Here is a 17,180-nt window from a genome sequence, read left to right on the forward strand (position 1 = left end):
CCCCATACACAAAATTTAATGTTCCAAGAATTCACTGCCTCCACCTGCACATACACCTTCCACCTGCCTCCAATATTCCAAGTATTCACTGCCTCCACCTGTGCATACACCAATGCAACACACCAGAGACGGACTGGCTTTTTCCATCTCAGCCCTTAGGACTTTGGTTAACTTGAGCAGAGTGATACCCAAGAAGTGAAAGACAAGGGCCAGGGTGGAGAGGGTGGTGAGGGGGTGTGGTGGGGTGGGGGGAACCTATAAAGTTCAAATCATCTTACATTGGAAAGTGCAGAATAAGTTGGAACAAGAAAAGTGGGATGAATAGCTAACAAGCATTGAATTTCACAGCAAATCTTTTGAGAGTCTGGGGAGAAAAACCACAGAAAAAGGGCAGCTGCCGTGCTGTCCTAAGTGGGACTTTTATGGAGATAAGATTTTTAGAAGTTTAGGAATTCTCTCTTACCAAGAAACCTCAATAGAGATGTTAAAAAAAAAAAAAATACATCAGCTCATGTTTCTTTTGAATGACCTGGTGGTTATATGGACCATGAGGTGACCCGGGTTATAGAGGAATAAACATTTTTCCTTATTTTTAAGAGCACAGCTTGTTTGGAAAAGACAGCTATATAAACAAAATAATTTCAATCCGCTCTACTCAGAATTTACCCTCTTTTCATCAGGGATAGTCCTCTTTTCAAAATCTCCAACAGCTTACCATAACTTGGCAGAGAAAGGCCCAAATGCTTAGCCTAGTGTTTATTCAGCCAGACACATCTTCTGTTCTCTGATAATCCACTTAACTAGACACATGCTAGTTAAACCTGAGACTCAGAACCTTTGAATATTCTGTGGGCAGGGCTGGGCCTGGCCTACACACTACATTGTTCCTCAGGCCTGTCACTAGAGCTGCAGCCCTTCAACAGACTTCATAAGTCTGAGGGCCCAGAACCCTTGAAGGTTCTGAGTCCCAGGTTTGCATCTGTGAAATGGACGTGTTTATTGAATTTGAAATTAAATATATAGAGAGATATATGGATATAGCCCATAGCAGTGTTTTACACAGAGGGAAAAAAAATCCCAGTAACTTAGATAATACTAGCAAACCTTCATTAAGCAGCTAGCATGTGCTGAAACCCTGCTCTGCATGTGAGTTAGACACCCAGCTGGGACAGACATGGTCCCTGGCCCTCCAAGGGTGAGGCCCTCTGCAATGGAACCCACAAATTCTTTCCTTCTCATTTTGTCCCCTTCTTCCCCTCATGGTTCTGCCAAATTACTCCCAGCAGATGTAGCTTTTATAGATAATTCAGAAATGCAAAAATGGAAGTTCCCTATAACTGAACATAACTTTGTTATATCCTCATTTCTGAGCTAGGAGATAAATTAATCATAATTTTAATGATTTTCTTCTTTCCTACCAGCTGGTAGAACATTCATCTCCTTCTGGGTGGCATGTGCATGTGTGTGTGTGTGTGTGTGTGTGTGTGTGTGTGTGTGTGTGACAGATCTTCCATCATCACCCCTCATTTCCCTTCCTCTATGGTTTATGGCAAGGACTTGCAAACTTTTGCTATGAAGAGCCAAATAGTAAATATTTTTGGTTTTGCAAGACATATGGTCTCTGTTGCAACTATTCAACTCTGCTATTGTAGCATGAAGCAACCTAGACAATATACAAATTAATGGGTGTGGCAGCATTCCAACAAAACTTTATTTACAAAAATGGGCAACTGACTCTTGGTTTATGGTACAAACCCTATGATCTCAGTCTTGGAAGCTTTTGATATTTAGAGCCAAGTTTTTCTCCCTCCAGTCAGTCCTGGGCAATGGACCACTCCAAAAGCCACCACTTCCTGGTTAAGAGGGCACCTATTGGTCAAGGGTACTCCTCCAGAGGGCAGGAGTTCAGAGCCATCCACAGCAACAACCCATTATAGCTGTGGGGTGGATGTCTGACCCCAGAAAGTGTTCCAGACAGAGCTTCTAACAGCATCTCTGTCTTATATAAAACAGGTATTGAATAAACATTTGGCTATTGATCAGATTCTTCTACTACCTTATCGTTAAAAGGGTAGAAAAGAGTACCTCTCCACAAGTTGCTGTGCTGTGTAAGTTAGCTCTTTAGTCTACATTAAGCCTTTTATAGATGGACATTGTTGACAAAACACTGTTCACTTTCTGAACTGGAATAAGAGTAGCATGGAGTCTATGCCTTGCTATTTATAGGGGTGAGTGTGGACCTTGGGAGATGGGGGGAGATGGGAAAAGAAAACAGACCATCTGGATCCAATAAGAAGCAGGAGAAAAAGTTACAGCCCCAAATAAAACAAATCTTTTTGAATAAATAAATGTTTGCCTTTCATCTGAAGTATTAGTCATTTCCCACTTTCCCTCATCCTCCCGAGAGTCCAAGTTAACCAAAGAAGAACTCCAGATGGCTCACCCACGGTTAGGTCTTCTTTGATTGTTCCAGGAGGATTAATGAGTCAGCACCCCAGGGATGAAAACCAAATCAAGAAGCAAGATGGCGGAGAAAGAGGGAAGCAGAAGCCGCCTGCAGAGGAGGCCCGCACAGAAGAGCCTGTGGATTACACAGATGGCATGTCACTCAAGAGCACTTCTGAGAGATGCAGATGCAGGGTTGGGCCAGGTGTGCTAAATGCTCCTGGTTCAATAATTCATAATCCTGGCTGCATACTGCAATCACCTGGGGAGCTTTAACAAATGCTGATGCCCCGGCCCTGGCCCCCTGAGATTCTGATTTAAGTGGTAGATTGTAGCCTGGGGATCAATATTTCTTTTTTAAAGCTCCCCAAGTGATTCAAAGGTGCACTCAGTGTTGAGAAACCAGCGTTGGGTCTCTTGCAATTTATCTGAATGGCAGTTATAGGTTTATTGCATTTTTCAAAATATTTATTATCTATCTACCCAGTCCTCTATTGAGCACTATGGAGAATCAAAAGAAATATGAAACCATAAAGAAGAGAGACTTTTGGGGTTCAAAAGATTGGGGTTCAAATTCCAACTCTCCTAAATCCCCACTGTGTGTCTTTGGGGAAGTCATTTAATTAATTTGGTTCTCAATTTCTCCACCTCTAAAAGTCTGGAGTAATAGGCCAGAGATATGAAAATGGGAAAAGCCGAGGTTGACTCCCTCAGTTCTTAAACCAGCTCAGAGTTCACATCAAGAATAAGTAACCGGGCCACAGTGGCTCAGCAGGTAAGAATGCTTGCCTGCCATGCCCGAGGACCCGGGTTCAATTCCCGGTGCCTGCCCATGTAAAAAAAAAAAAAAAAAAAGTAACCATTGCCAGAATTCATAAAGCACACAGAAGCTGTATCTCTGCATAATTCCCTTCTCACTGGAGCAGTAAAAATCCATCTAGTAAAACTGGTTTCTAAAGCTTCTTCTGCCACTCCAGTGAGTTACCTCCTACCAACCTAATGCTACCCCAAAGAGTGTACTCCCAACAGCTCAGGGTCCCTAATTCTTCTTTTTTAATATATATTTTTATTGAGAGGTATCCATAATGTACAGTCCAACCATATTACACAATCAATGGCTCACAATATCACATAGTTGTATATTCTTCACCATGATCTGGAGTGGATTTGCATCACTCCAGAAAAAGAAATAAAAAGAACTCATACAACCCATACCCCTTACCTTTCCCTCTAATTGAACCACAGTGTTTGAATCTACCCAATTTTCATCCTTTATCACCATCTATTATTTATTTATTTATTTTGACTCATCTATCCATACCCTGGATAAAAGGAGCATCAGACTCAAGGTTTTCACACTCACACAGTCACATCGTAAAAGCTACGTAGTTATACAGTCTTCTTTAAGAATCAAGGCTACCGGAACACAGTTCAGCAGTTTCGGGTACTTTCCTCTAGTCACTCCAATACACCATAAACTAAAAAGGGATATCTATATAATGCATAAGAACAACCTCCAGAATAAACCTCTCAACTCTGTTTGAAATCTCTTAGCCAGTGAGACTTTATTTTTTTTCATTTCTCTCTTCCCCCTTTTGGTCAAGAAGGCTTTCTCATTCACATGATGCCAGGTTCTGGCTCATCCTAGGAGTCATGTCCCATGTTGTGAGGAAGATTTAACCCCTCAGAGTCATGTCCCACGTAGGGGGGAGGGCAGTGAGCTCAACTGCTGAGTTGGCTTAGAGAGAGAGGCCACATATGAACAACAAAAGAGGTTCTCTGGGGGTGACTCTTAGGCGTAATTATCAGTAGGCTTAGCCTCTCCTTTGCAAGGATAAGCTTCATAGGGGTGAGCCCCGAGATTGAGAGCTCAGCATGTCCCTAATTCTTATTCCCATGTCTGCTTCTTTGCTCATACTGGTATCCCCTCCTCATATATACTCTCCCTGCCTCCATCTTCCCAGTCGATTCCCTATCCCTTAAGTTCCAAGGCAAGTTCCCCCCTCACTTAAAAAATCTTTGGGGATTAATTCTACACACACTTATTTCTTCTTCTGATTTCCTTACCAATAGCAGAGCAGTTCATTGTTTCTTCATGGTCACAAGCATCATAAATCCTTAAGGGTCTTAAGGGCAAGTATTATTACCCTTCTATCATTCCTGCAATTATTGAGCACCAACTATGTGCCAGGCACTGCCTAGGTGCTTCACTTATATCATTTCTAATCCTCAAAATAACTTTAAGATTAAAGCTATCTTCACTTTACAGACGAAGAAACTGAGGCTCCAAAAGATTATTTAAACTTGTCCAAGATCTTGCTGTAGGAGCCAGGGCTTCAATCCCAGATTTGTCTAGCTCCAAACCTCATGCTTTTTCCACCTCTCTATGTTGCCTTTGTAGTAGAACATTTATCAATGACAGATTTAAATATCCATGAGTAAATACAAATAATAATGATATGTGTAAATGATGGCTTCGCAGAAATAACAGAGAAGTCGCCTTGGTCCCACCTTCTTCAGACAGGAAGTTTTACACATCTCCTTAACCCTACTCTTGTCCAGACATCTGCTTGATTAGGTTACTCTGACCTTGTCAGCTTAATGGCTTATATTTGAGCTGACATAGCCACTAAGCTGACACAGAATTGATAAATTCTTTGGCAGGGTGAGGGTGACATTGGGTAGTAGAAAGGGAACAGGTCTGGAACAAGAGCATTGGTTTCTAATTCCATCCATAATTGTTGCTAACTTGCTGTGTCATCTTAAGCAAGTCATACCACATCTCTGGGCTTCTGTTTCTCTGTAGACAAAAGAAAGGGATGAGTCTAAATGACTGTTTCCTGACTTGGTTTTAAGAGGCATAACCTTCATAGGAAGTCTATGGTAGAGACAAGGAGACCCATCTTCTTTGGGAACCCCCTTCCCCTATCCTCTGGTCTTGTATTTCACTTGCTCTGGACAACTTTTCCAAGCAGTACCTACTGTAGTTAGAGGCTTACAGAATACTTTCAGAGACAAGTGGGGATTATTCCTGGATCCTGTCCACTAGGCACATTTTCCTCCTAAGCACATTGCTATTTCCTCTCTCTCACCCTGCCCCCCACCACTTCTTCTTGCACTCTATCATTGATTGACTCTACTTGTCAAGTTTGTCTTCATTTCCAATCCTCTCTGCCAAATTCCTCTTTTCTCATAGGACAAATTGTCCTCAAGGACAACAATGGATATTTCCAGTGGAGATTCTAGAAAGGGGGACTTCCCAAAGTATGTGTTTCTGTGATTTCCCTGGCTCTTCTCCACCAAGAAGCCTTACTCAATCCTGAACTAGGAGAGCAATATGTATTCCATCAGGCAAGCTTACTCCAGACTCCATTAAAAGAGGAGACAGGGTGCATCCTAATCGATTATGCCTTTATTAAAATTTTATAATTTGCAAGCTGTACAGGGTCTAAATTGAAACAAGGAGGTTATGGCCACAAGGGGAATCTCCAACTCTTTTACTACATCAATTTGAGTCTTCTGAGAAGCATACTGCAAGACAGGATTAGATGTACCAGAGATTTATTGAGGGAAACACCTGTAAGGGATAAAGGGGAGGAATCAGGAGTAGGCAGGGAGAGGTTTTAGATCATAATGAATGTCTGACCCCTGTGAGAGGAAAGAGGAAGGAAGGAGGCTGTGCCAGTTTGAAGCTACTATGTGCCCCAGGAAAGTCATGTCCTTTAATCCTTATTCAATATTGCTGGGTGAGACCTTTTTGGCTGTTTTCACAGAGATGTGACCCACCTAATTGTGGGTGGTAACTTTTGATCAGATGGTTTCTATGGAGTTGCATCTCCACCCATTCAAGGTGAGGTTGTTTACTGGAGCCCTTTAAGAGGGAACCATTTTGGAAAAAGTTACAGAGCCAACAGAGTGACCAGAACCACCAGAACTGACAGAGCCCCGGGGAAGCCGCTGAAGATTCCAGGAGAGAAGGCTAGCAGACATTGCTATTTCCAGCTGAGAGAGAAACCCTGAACATCATCAGCCTTCTTGAACCAAGATATCTTTCCCTGGATGCCTTAATTTGTACATTTTTATAGGCTTGCCTCAATTTGGACATTTTCATGGCCTTAGAACTGTAAACTCGCAAGTTAATAAGTTCCTTTTAGAAGCTGTTCCATTTTTGGCATATCACATACCAGCAGCTTACAAACTAAAAACAGAGGCCTAAATGGGAATAACCTCAATCTGCAATGCAGTTCTGAGAAGGTCAGGGCCAAGCCATTGAGAAGACCCCAAGTGAAGGTTGCCATTTGGAGGAGTGCATGCTGTGCAGGAACGGCCCAGCTCTGGAACCTCTGCAGTGCTTGGTCACTGTCTGGGAGAGGGCCCAAGAAAGCATGGTCTTGGCATCAATGCAATGGAGGAGACAAACGTGTGTGGCAGGGAGCTATCAGTTACCTAGGCTCCCAGCATGTTCTCTTGAAGGGGAACATCTCCTTGGCTGTGACACTACCATTCTTGGTTCAGTTGATGTATATTTCACTCAAAGCACCCCAAGAAATTGCAGAACCTTTGTCATGGGTGTCATGGATAGAAGCCACTGGCTGGTTCTGGGTGTAGCCAGAGATGATAACTGCTTATACAGCAGAACTTAAGGTCCTTGGGTATATGTGTACAAACCCCTCAAAATATCCCTATCCTCAAAATATCCCAACTCTCACCAGACCTACTATTGTACATGTGAGCCATTACATTGAGTCAAGACCCGTTTGAAATGCAGACATGACAATAGCTGCCCCCACATTGCGGAGCACATTTCAGCCTAAAGCCATCAAAATTTCACTGGACCATGATGACAGCTCTGGGGAAAAAAGCCTGGAAAGGTATTTTCCTACATTTATAGCGGGAAAATTTAGTCTTGGGGAGGCTGAAGTACTAACCCAAGCTCACAGAGTAAGTAAATTACAGAGCTGGGAGAAATAAATTAAAGCAGAAGTCCTGACCCCCTTCATTCACTCAACCTGTTTACTGAGCACCTATTATGTTTCAAGCCATAAAAATGTAGCTGCAGTTTCCTGACACACAAAATCCCTCTCTCCAGGGAGCTTGTACTGCTGTTGGAGGAAATGGGCAATAAACATATAAACTGACAAATTTCATATAGCACTAAGTCCTATGAAGAAAATGAAACAGAGTAATGGGACACAGTGCCCGGGAGAGAAGGAGAGACGTGTCCTGGTCAGGGTGGGCAGGGGAGGTTCTCTGAGGTGTGGGTGTGGTCTGAATCCCGAATGATGGGAATGGGCAAGCCATGGGAAAACCTGAAAGAAGAGCAGGTGGATGGAGAGAGCTGTACTCCCAGTGGCAGGAGCTGGCTGAGTGGAGGGCGGTAAAGAGGAAGTGTGGAGCCCGGGGAGCAGGGGTTTGCAGGGGCTGTGTAGTCTCCAGAAAGAAGTTTGGCTTTTTATTCTAATTTTATGGGAAGCCAATGTATAAGAGATATTAAAAGAGCACTAAGAGGTTAATGAGATGGGGGAAGAACTCCTCTCAGGGGGAGTGCTGCCATTTGTAACATTCTCGATAAGCTTCTATACTGGGAGTGGGAACCCATCCTCTAGAGTATTAAGATGCCACACAAGATGGCTGCTAACCTGCATGGTTAGAAGGGTGGGTGTCTTCGTCGTGGGGGGATTAGTTCCTGGGGGAGGAGGGAAGAGGAGAGTGCTCCCCAACTGTCCTCCTCCCTCTCCACCCTTTCTCTGCAGAGCGCTCAGGTTCTCCCTCAAAATCATGATTCTCAACCTTGGCTCTTGTGTGAACCATCTGGGGAACTTTAAAAAAATATTGAGACCCAAAAAGTCTAGTTTAATTGGTCTGGGCAGCCTGGGCATCAGGAGCTTTAAAAGCTCCCCAGGTGATTCTAATGTACAACCAAGGCTGAGAACATTAGAAATGCAACTTCTCAGGTGGCACTCAGATCCAGTGAATCAGAAACTTTGGGGGTATACTCAGCCATGGGGTTTTGAAAAGCACTTCAGATGATCCCAATGCATACCAAAGTTTGAGAACCACTCCTCTCAAAAAAGTTTGAACAGACATTTAAAAATACCGGTTTGAAGGTGGTACCATATTGTATCCTCCCTGGGATGCTCATGTGTCTTGAAGTTGAAGGCATGTTCTGGTCACCCATGAGCAATTCACTGAGCATTTGCAATGTGTGGGTGCTATTCTAAAGGCTTCACAGGCATTCCTTCTTGTCACAGTCCTGTGAGGTAGGAACCCTTATTAGACCTATTCCTGGCTGGGATTCAAGCGCAGGGAGCCTGGCACCAGAGCCTGACACATAACCCCTTCGCTCTAGTTGGCCCAAGAGCTCAGGAAGTTTTTAGCTCATTGCCGGGCCAGCCTGTTAACACATGCTTATCATTCTGAATCCAAAATGTCAAAGATATAGGTCCTGAAGGGGAATTTTTCTGGGCTGGAATGGCCACAGGCTAGAGAACTTCAGGGGTGGGGTGGGGGGTGGTAAGGGAAAGGAGAGAAGAGGAAAGGAGAGCCAGGAGACAGGATGGGAGTGGGGTCCCTGAGACAGGACACTGAAAGAAGGAAGCAGAAACAGCCACAACAAGCCCACCCATTGCCAGGCTTTAGGGGGTGCCTAGGCCAGCCCCGGGTTCCAGCATGTTCTGTGGCCACATAGATTTACCAGCCTGAAAAAGAAGCTAAGGTCCAGTCGGAACCTCTGAAGTTCTTTGGGAAGTCCAAAATGAGGGGACTCAGATTTGACACAGGGCCCTCTATCTTCTTCTTCCATATGAGTCCCAGCTTGGGGCTATTTTTTTATTATTAAACTTTTTATTCTGAAATAATGTCAAACATATAGGACAGTTACAAAGATAATACAGACCTAGAAAGAGAACTCCAACACATCCCCCGCCCATATACCCAGATCCACCACGTTTTCATATTTTGCCACAGTTGCCGTATCATTCTATCTACCTGCCAATCATCTGTTTTCCAAACATTTCTAAATTATGCATCATTAATACATCCATGTATGTTTCCTAAGAACAAAGATATTCACTTATGAACCACCTTAGGTGCAGTTATCAAATTCAATAAATTTTACATTGATATAAAGCTTACAGTCTATATTCCAATTTTTCACTTGTCTGGGGGACACCTCTGAAGGCATCTCCAACCCCATGTACCATGTACACAGGTCACACATAATTGAGAGGACTCGCCAAGAATTTTGAGCCACAAACTATCATTTGCCAACATATTCAAGAAGGTCTACAAACTGGGCTCTGGACCGCGGGATGAGAGAAAGAAGTAAAACCAAGCCCTGCCCTCAAGGAGTTCACAGTCTAGTAAAGTGAGGAGGGCAGGTCTAGATCAGGGTTACAAAATCCTGAGACAACTAAGGAAGGAGTAATGAATTTCTCCTGGAGAATCAAAAAAAGCTTCAGAACAGAGCAATATATAAACAGAATCTTAACAGGAGAAGTAAGAGTCTCCCAGGCAGGTGTGGGTAAGAAGGGGGCCCAGGCAGAAGAAACAGCACGATCTAAGGCATGAGGTGATGACCCTGTAAGAAGTGTTAAGACAACAGTGAATGGTTTCAAGACCAGAGGAAAAGGTACGTGCACAGGGAGTTCAGAGGGAAGGTGGAAGAGCTGCTGGGAGATCTGGGGACAAAAAGACCCATATAGGGCCTCCGATGGCAGTGAAAACCCACTATGATGTGTCACCTTGGCTAGGCTACAGTCCCCCATTATTCAATCAGCATTAATCTAGGTATTGCTGTGAAGGTATTTTGTAGTTGTGATTAAAGTTTATAATCAGAGATTATCTTCTTTAAGGAAGATTATCCTAGAAAATCTGGGTGTGACTCATTCGCTCAGTCGAAAGGCCTTAAGAGCAGAGCTGAGGAATCCCTAAAGCTGAGAGGTCTGGCCTGCCCTTCCTATGACTTGTCCTATGGATTTCCGCCTTGCCTCACCACCCCCCACCAATGTGTAAGCAAATTCCTTATAATCTATCTGTCTCTCTCTCACTTCATATATATCTCCTGTTGGTTCTGTTTCTGAGGTGAAACCCTCACTGATATACCCACTGAAGTTGGCTTAAGCTAAAAAGAGGGATTTACTATAAAGAAATAGGGAAATCTCTCAGAATTCAAAGGCAGAGTCACCCCAGGGCAACAGGAAGGACTGAAATTTGGAAGTAAAAGGCCAGCATGAGCCCAGGCAGCATTTGTTCTCCATCTTTTCCCCTGCTCTCTCTGCACATCTGTTTCTTTCTCCTCACTCTCTCTCTCTTCCCTCTCTCTCCAGGGATTTTTCCTCTTCCCCTCTCTTTCCTCCCCCCCCCACCCAGGGATTTTTCACAATCCAGTTCATGTACCAAAAAGTGTATCTTGTTCATAGCTCTAGAATTAATGGTACAAATTCAGACACACAGTAAAAATAATTCTGTGGTCCCAATTTTGATTTTTGGGTAGGGCACTCTGGCTGGTACAGCTCCAGCCTGATGATGACCCATGGTCCCAAAAACCATGGCCACAGGAGTGGGGCCACATCCTGAAACTATGGCACCTGGCAGCCTAACCTTGGCTGGAAGGAGGAACAGTTCCCGAGAATGGGGGTCTTTGCCACATGGCCTGGACGGACATCCCAGAAAGTATCTACTATGGCCTCGTAAGCTAGGATAGGGAGTTTGGATTGTATCCTATGGGCAACTGAAAAGAATTTTAGAAATTTTGTAGACAACAAAGAAAACGGATCATAATGGAGAGAAGCTGAAGGCTGGGAGACCACTTGGGAAATTGTTTAAATAACTCAGTCAAAAAATGATGAGATCCAAACTAGGGCAAAGGTAGTGAGAACGGAGGCATTTTAAGGGCTGAAACAAATGAATTCGATGACTGATTGGAAGTGTGACCTGAGGTTGAAGGGGTTGAAAGATTCCCTGGTTCCCTGCCTGTGTGACAAGGTAGAGAGTGATGCTGCAAAGTGGTACGGAGGCTACACATGAGGAAGACTTGGTGGGAGAGGGTGCATTGAGTTTGAGAGCTGACCAGAAAAGAAACTGATGGATTTTACCCTTCTTTCTTTCTTTCCCAGACTCCTTGAAACAAGTTGCATGGCTAATAAAAGAGAACCAGTGGCATTATAAAATTACTCTCATCTTGCAGGCTGGGAATTGTGAGATCAGGAGAAAGGTGAGTCTGGCAGACAGGGCATGGGTTTTGAAGCCAGACAAAGGCTGTAATCCTTGCTCAGCTGTGTGACCTTGAGAAAATTACTTAGTCTTTCTGAGTCTCAATTCTCCCATCTGTGAAAATGATCTATCAGACTCACTTCACAGAATGACTATGAAGAATAACTGTGATAATATCTGTAGTCTTAGAGTATAGAAGGCATTCAATAAGTGGTTATTAGGATCATTATTGTTTTCTCCATCACATCTCTGCCCTGTGCTGGGCAGAAACACTGCATCCAGAGCCTCAGGTTTGATGCTGGGTTTCCTTAAGAAGCAAGCCCTTTTACTCCCTGCCATAAATACTTCCTGAAATAATTAATCAAACTTACTTATTATTTAACTAGACCTTCCTCTGTATCATTGCAACTGAAGGATCCAAAATGTGGGTCTGTACTAGCACCCAATTGACTCTGAACTAACTGAAGAATTTGACTACAGAGTGGATCAAATTGATTGTGCAACAGCCATCTATTAGCTTTTTGTAGCACGGTGGGCACTGTCCTGAGGCCTTGTGCAAAGCATTAACTCATTTAATCTCACTAACAACCCTACAAAGTCAGTGCTGTCATTATCACCCCCATTTTATAGATGAGGAAACTGAGGCCCAGAGATGTGACGTGCCTTGCCACAATTACACAGCCTGCATGTGGCAGGGCCATGATGCAAATCCAGGGAGGCTGCTCCGGAGCTCAAATGCTTATAAACCACAAATATTGCATAGTGTGCACTTTTAATTCTTCCTCCAGAGTAGATCTCCTTGCCCGTAAGCACTGATTCTTAACTGTGCCTGGGTCAGATGGGAGGTATGTTGGGAATAATTAATTCAGGACCAATTTATTCTTTAAAATACATTAGCACAGTTAGCTCTGTCCCCCACCCTCACCTGCATTCAGTATTCTCTTTTGAGTAGGAAAGTAACTCCTACTGAGGGAGTAAAGATAGTCATGGCCAATTTGAGCATTCGTGGTGCAACACATCTGTTCAAATCTGAAAGCTGCCAGAATTCCATATACTAGAAATGGAACCACTTTTTAAAGGGGGAATTTAATAAATTGCAAATTCACAATTCTAAAGTCATGAAAATGTCCAAATTAAAGCAAGGCTATAGAAATGTCCAATCTAAGGCACCAACAAGAGGTTTACTTTCACTCAAGAAAGGCCGATAAAGTTCGGGGTATCTCTCTCAGCTGGAAAGGCACATGGCGACATCTGCTAGCTTTCTCTCCCAGCTTCTTGTTTCACAAAGCTCCCTCAAGGCGTGCCCCTTCTTGGTCTCCAAAGGTCTCTGGCTGTGTGGGCTCTTACCGCTCTTTCCAAAATGGTTCCTTCTTAAAGGATTCTAGTAACTAATCAAAACCTGCCTAGAATGGGTGGAGTCACATCTCCCTCTAATCAAAGGTTAATACCCACAATTGGGCGTGCCACATCTCCATGGAGATAATCTAATCAAGCTTCCAACCTACAGTGCTGAATAGGGAGTAAAAGAAATGGCTGCCTGCACAAGCTGGACCAGGATTAAAGCACGGCTTTTTTAGGGTACATACGCCTTTCACACCTGCACAACGTCCCGTCACAGTTTGGGAGTGGGGGCGATGCCAAAACCCGAACACAGCCACGGAGTATAGACTTCAAGCGGAGGCTACTCACCTGGTCTCAGGAGACAAAATCACAGAAATGTTAAGAGCCTTAACCTTTGAGGGGTAAAAAAACTCCTTGAGACTCTAAAGCAAGCTACTGGCTCTCCCCTCAGAAAAATGCACATGCACAACTCTAAACAAACTCCATATAATCTGGCCGTATGGGTCCCCTGAAGCCCACTCTCGGACCTCAAGTTAAGAACCTGCAACAGAAGCTCAGCTAGCCGGGTACGTTCATCATCCCTCCAAATTCAGTCCTGACTTATTAATTTGTAATGTAACTTCCTGGGACTCGCTCCATAATGTTGAAATTCATTATGTTCACTGACCGTGCTCTGCCCAGGAGACACTTGTGAAATTAGCTGCAGAGAACAATCCAGATGGGCAGGCACTGTCTCTCACCTGACGCGGCATTATACTAGGAGTTATGCCCTGCTTTGCCAGCCTGGGGACAGAATAAGGTCACATCTCTTTGAAAATTCAAATTAAATGACTCTAAGCCCTCATCTTGATTATAATGGAAACCCTATTCTTATTACAAGGGTTCTCCTCCCCTAAATAATTTCTGAAGAAACTGAGAAATGGTTATGCAGTCTGTGAGCAATCCTTTTAGCTGTTTCTGACTACCACCTCCCCTCCCCCGCAGATCAATGAGTCCTGCAGAACATGCTCAGGGAGCAGGGAAGTTTGTCCTCTACCAAAAGCCATTTTTGGTCTATGTCCAACCACAAAAAATAGTCAACAATATCACCCTGTCCCTCGGTGGTGGTGGTGGTGGCAGTTTTGGGGGGTGGGGGCGGTAATGTAATGGTTTCTGTTGACTAGTTCTCCCACCCAACACATCGCTTCACGGGTCGCTCCAGTGGGCTGATAGTAGAGACATTCACTGACTCAGGAGTTATAAGGAAGTGATCGCTCATGAGCTCATTAGATCATTAACATACGTATATAAACTCACTGTAGTTACTTAGACATTAAACCGTTCAAAGGATAAAGAAATACCTGTAATAGATTTCCAGCCAGCACACAGTGTGTGTGTTACCTCATGCCCTTCCCACCCAGACAATTCCCCCCACGGACTAAGCAGGCAGCTGCTCCCTGAGAAGAGGCTCCTTCCAGAGACATCTTCCTTCCCTCTTTCCTCGGGCCTGAGCTTAACAAGTGCATTACACACACACCGTGGGGACAGTACTAACTAGTTGGCTAATAGTCTTATGGTTTTTTGTAAATTTGTTTAATTAAACAGTTGTCCTAAGAGCTCACGGGTCATTCACAGCTGAGAGGTCTTAACTGGGAGGAGGAGTTGGGCAAAACTGGGAAACCTTAGCATCATGTTCTGGGGAGCCACAGTTGATGTGGGGGCAGAAGGTGAGCGATTAGAATGATGGGGAAAGGGGAAGGACAGGGCATCAGCATCTCAGACAAACCGCACCAGATTCATAATTAGGCCGAAGGCCAGTGTTCTCTCCCCAGACTCACCCAAGAGGTGCCTAAGATTGAATGTCTATTTCTGTATGGGTCAGATGAAACTTCTTTCCCCACAGCTTGATATCATTTAGGTCCAGGCTGATTTCTTTTTCACATTGGACCTGTAAGTGCTCAATTGTAAAGTCATCCCATTGTCCTCCAAACTCTAAATTCGGATGGATCAGAACTATTTTAACTGTCCGTTGCTACAAAACAAACCACATCAAAACTCAGGAGCCTAAAATAACTACCATAACTATCCCAAGTAACTTTTGAAGTATTTGGACTACCTATCCTCAGCCTAGAAACAAAACAAAAATAATATCTGCAAACATTGAACTCAAGTCAGTGGTTTTGTTTTCTTCTTTTTTTTCTTTCCTGCAATGATATGGGTGAGCAATTTTGAAACTACTTTCTGTGCATTTAGAATTAAGGAAATAAGATGATACAGTGCAGAAGACAGAAGCCAGGTTTTTCATTACAGGAAAAGGAAGTTACAGATATGGAAAGGCGGGAGAGAGGCTAAGGCAGACCTGCGGTTTTGGATTAGAATTGAAGGTAGATGTATGAACTCATGGCTTGAACTAATGGTTTTAAGTATAAATTGATGGATTTTTTAAATAGCTATATAAACGCATGTAAATACATTTGCGTGTGGATAGGTACACAGACACATATTCGTTAGGATTGTCCACTAAAAGCCAAAAATTAATGATACTCCAATAACAATGAGCATACCAAGCAACCAGATTGTGGCTTCTAAATACCCTTCGCTACTAAAAGGAACGAGGAAAATCGTTAATTCCAAGATCAGACAGGGAATGCAAAAGTTGGAGCCCAGAATGCCTTCTGCCAAAAATTAAGGGAGTGTTCAAAGAATGAAGGGACAACATGAAAAGGACATAAGAGCCAGTCTGAAGAGGCTCCCCAAGGCCAAGTCTGGAACAATTTAAGTATCAGAATAAATCATGATAGTACAGATTACAACCCACTGCATAAAGTAAGCATACATGTATTAAAACTGCTCTAAATAAATGGAGAAGGGAATTCTCTTTCCAACAAAGGAACGCTAACTAATAAATGTAAAAGGAATGACGGAATTAGAAAATTACCATTTGGCCAATCTTCACAACAATAATGAATTCATTAATTGAATCATCAATGTGTACTAAAGCCAGTGAGTGAAAGAGAAACAGGATATTTACATAGTCTCAAAGATACCAATTACAAAAAAAATAATAATAATAATAGTAATTTCACGTAGAAGAAATGGTCAGTCCCTACCATAACCAAATGTTCAAATGTAATATTATCAGAAATAGGACAAATCAACATTATGTATCTCCTGATATGATATACTGAGAAAAACATAATACCCCTTCTATTGTATCTTGCCAAAAATATATAATCTGAATCTAATCATCAGGAAATTCTAGACAATCCCAAATTGTGGACAAATCTATAGAGTGTCATATTCAAAAGTATCAATGTCATGAAAAGCAAAAGAAAGCCTGAGGAACTGTCCCAGATTGAAGGAGATCATAAAGACCTAAAGAGTGCGTGCAATGTGTGAGCCACGATTTCCTTTTGCAATAAAGAACATTATTGGGACAAAATTAGAAAAACTTGAACAAGATCTGTGAATTAGATCATGTATTCTCTAATTTTTATAATTATACTGTGTAAGAGCATTTTCTGGTTTCCAGGAAATGTACACGCAAGTATCTAAGTATAAAGAGACATGGTGTCTGCAACTTGCTCTCAAACGAGAAAAAGAGAGAGGGAGAGAGGCACATGTTATCATCCGGGGAATTTGGGTGAAGGGTCTAAGGAATTCTTTGAGCTATTTTCACATCTTTTCTGTAAATCTGTAATTTTGTCAAAATAAAGTGTTCTTATTTCTCCTGTTTCTGTGGGTCATTGGGGCTGAGCTGGTCAGTCTGTCTTCTAGTCGTACTGGGGGTCTCTCTTGCAGTTGCAGTCACGTCTCTGCTGGGACAGGGATTCCAAGATGGCTCCATGCATGTCTCCTCGTTTTTTTGGTGAGGACAGCCAGAAGGCTGGCTCTGCAGAGACACAGGGACCAGGGACGGCTGGGCCTCTCTCTCCATCTAGACTCGGGGCTTCGTCCTCTCCAGGCTTTTCCACATGGTCTCTCCAGTAGGGAAACTTGACTTCTCACAGACCTGGTTGATTCAGCGCCTAAATGTGTCCCAAGACCTCCTGATGGCTTAGGGGCAGAGCAGGCGTAGTGCTGCTTCTCCTGCATCTTAGTGATTCAAGTGGGCCTCAGAGCCAGCCAGATTCACAAAGCTGCGGATGCGGGAGGCGTGGTTCACTGGGGTATCTTTGGGGACCAGCTCCCAGAACCTTGTC

At 43.3% G+C, this 17,180-nt stretch overlaps 1 long non-coding RNA gene across 1 annotated transcript in view; it reads right to left on the reverse strand.

Moving 5' to 3' along the window:
* The window catches only part of LOC143686408 (uncharacterized), a 65,495-nt gene that overhangs the window by 30,735 nt on the left and 17,580 nt on the right, over window positions 1–17,180 (reverse strand). Inside the window, exon 2 of the long non-coding RNA XR_013177124.1 lies at window positions 2,444–2,581. This is a non-coding gene — a long non-coding RNA (uncharacterized LOC143686408). The remainder of the gene's footprint in view (window positions 1–2,443; window positions 2,582–17,180) is intronic.

Source organism: Tamandua tetradactyla, chromosome 6, assembly GCF_023851605.1.
Source record: "Tamandua tetradactyla isolate mTamTet1 chromosome 6, mTamTet1.pri, whole genome shotgun sequence".
Classification (NCBI taxonomy): Eukaryota; Metazoa; Chordata; class Mammalia; order Pilosa; family Myrmecophagidae; genus Tamandua; species Tamandua tetradactyla.